Source organism: Nanorana parkeri, unplaced genomic scaffold (assembly GCF_000935625.1).
Source record: "Nanorana parkeri isolate BGI_ZX_2015 unplaced genomic scaffold, ASM93562v1 scaffold240, whole genome shotgun sequence".
Taxonomy (NCBI): Eukaryota; Metazoa; Chordata; class Amphibia; order Anura; family Dicroglossidae; genus Nanorana; species Nanorana parkeri.
Window position 1 is genome coordinate 695,653 of NW_017306508.1, and position 2,749 is coordinate 698,401.

At 46.0% G+C, this 2,749-nt stretch overlaps 1 protein-coding gene across 2 annotated transcripts in view; it reads right to left on the reverse strand.

The window, feature by feature from the left end:
* Positions 1-2,749, reverse strand: part of CNIH3 (cornichon family AMPA receptor auxiliary protein 3) — a 63,839-nt gene that overhangs the window by 5,109 nt on the left and 55,981 nt on the right. The window lies entirely within an intron of this gene.

Here is a 2,749-nt window from a genome sequence, read left to right on the forward strand (position 1 = left end):
ATATATATATTTATATTGGTTTTTAATACAAAACTCCACCTTTGTCATCCTTGAGATGCACACCAGTGATTTTGTCTAGCCTGAGATGAAATTATTAGTCTTCTGAAGGCAGGAGGAAGCATTTCCTCAGTCTTCTATCTCCCAATGATCAGACTGTACACTGTAAGTGTGTAGCAAGTCACAAGGTGAGAGGCTGCAGCTAGTGCTGATCTGTGTCAGACATTTGTGAACACAGTCAAGAACTGCGCAGGCACCAGGATTTATATGATTGTGTCATCTCTGAGCAGGTATTACAGTCCAGGAAGTAGATGGTGACCTTGAATGATGCCTGAACAAAGATGTCTCCATCATTCTGCAGATCAAAGCAGATGAAGGCATTGTCAGGGGGAGTACTGTAATCTCTGTGAGGGGTAATGAAGTCAGCACAAAACTAGTATTTCATGATGCCAAAACCACCTGACACTTTATTCTACCACTTGAGGAATATCATATACTGTATATCTATAGGAAGCGCTTTTTTGACCTCACGGAGCAGTGGTGAAGGAGCGACGCGTTTTGAGGAGATCCTCTTTCTCAAGCTTACCTTTCCTTTTGAGCTTGAGAAAGAGGATCTCCTCGAAAACGCGTCGCTCCTTCACCACTGCTCCGTGCACGTCCTTCCCCATCCTTCTGTCACTTTCACTCCATCACGTCCCAAAACACCGCGATCAAGACCAGAGGCAGCCTCTCCACTAGCCCTCCGGCACACACAGCACTCAGTTCAAATTGGTTCTTCATTTCATCTTTCCACTCCCGGATTCACCTTCATACCTGATGGCACCAATTTCAGCCATCACGGCCAAATCCTAGGACCTGGTTTGTTTTGCCTCCAAGCCATCATCTGGAGACCACCATACACCGAATACGTCTTGCATCGCTAGAACCCCATTGGGGCCCTCCTTGCCAGGACCCTCGGCTCCTCAAGTAAGTCCCCATTTTTTGTTAATTCTTTCTACCTGTATCCCATAGACACTGGTTGTCCCTACACCATTCACACTCCCAGGATTTGCGCTCTTATTGCTTCACTTCAATAGTTGGGAGTGCAGGACTTGCACCTTTGCAGCTTATTGGAGAGATCTCTTCGCTGAGTTCTATGGTCTACACACCTACTCTGCCCACTATGAGGGGCTCCCACCATCCTTGTCCTGAGTTCCTGGGTCTGTTCACCTGCTGTGCCCATTATGAGGGGCTCCCACCATCCCTGTGCTGAGTTCCCAGGTCTGTACACCTGCTGTGTCCATTATGAGGATATCCCACCATCCCTGTGCTTAGTTCCCAGGTCTGTACACCAGCTGTGCCCTTTATGAGGAGCTCCCACCATCCCTGTGCTGAGTTCCTAAGTCTGCACACCTGCTGTGACCATTATGGAGAGCTCCTACCATCCCTGGGACGAGTTCCCAGGTCTGTACACCTGCTGTGCCCATTATAAGGGGCTCCCACCATCTCTGCATGGAGTTCCTGGGTCTGCATACCTGCTGTGCTCATAATGGGGGGTTCCGACCAAGCATGTGCTGAGTTCCCGGGTCTGTACACCTGCTGTGCCCATTATGAGGGGCTCCCTCCATCCTTGCACTGAGTTCATGGGTCAGCACACCTGCTGTGTCCATTATGAGGGACTCACATCATGTCTGCACTGAGTTCCCGGGTCTGCACACCTGCTTTGCCCAATATGAGGCCCTCCCACCATCCCTTTTGGATTTTTATTTTATATTAAGGGGAATGTATCAGGAGGAGCTGAAAAGCAAAAAGATGGGCAGAAGCACCCAAAACTCCCAGGAGTCAGGAATTATAGCTAGGTGGTCTTACTATTGTAGTATTCACCCAGACAGCAAGGCTAACTTGCCACAAACTTGTGTCAGGGTTAAATTGTAATTCTTGTTAAAGGAGAACTATGAGAGGACAGCACTTTTGCAAAGCACGTTGACCTGGAGACTTGCAATGCAGACTTGCTGTAATTGTGCAACACAATTGTGAAGCTTGGCAAGTCTAGCAATAGTTTAGCAAGTCATTTTCAAACTTGCAGCTCAATTGCTTGCTATCTGGGCAGGTTATGTACGAAGCCAGGGGCTGACCCACTAACAGGTCTATTCACAAAAGGGTGAAGAGTTTGGGGAAGACAGGAGAAGTGAACAATCTAGGGCAAAATAGCCGATTTGGAAAAAATCTCCAATTCAGCTCACTTTCCAGTTCAGCTATGTTGTCCTAGATTGTTTCCTTCCCCTGCCTTCTCCAAACTCTTCACCCTTTTGTGAATATACCCCTAAGTGTTCTTTATAAAACATGACTTTTAGGTGGAAGGATCCCTTCAAATCATCACTCTTGAAGAGCCCTTTTCCTGCTACTTACTGTACCATCCAAATAAAAAAGGAACAGTTGGGTAATGGAAAATAGCGGCTTTTTGGGTGTCACTCCAGGAGTACAGCAAATGCACAGATTCGAATTTTCTATGTTTGCTCAGTTCCCAGAAATCATCTCGCACAGGTTTTTTCTCAGATCCAGAAGATGAACTCATTTGTGATGTATAATTACCTGCCCATTCATGTATGATACATAAGACAAATTCTATATCCACTCATTAGATACAAGACAGTGGCCTCTAAGTCATGCGGATGACTGGGTGATACATAGCCTATGAAATATTGAAATCGTTTTCCCGTACATTAGAAAACATAGTCTGCTGATCAGATTTTTAAAAAAAAATCATTGGTAA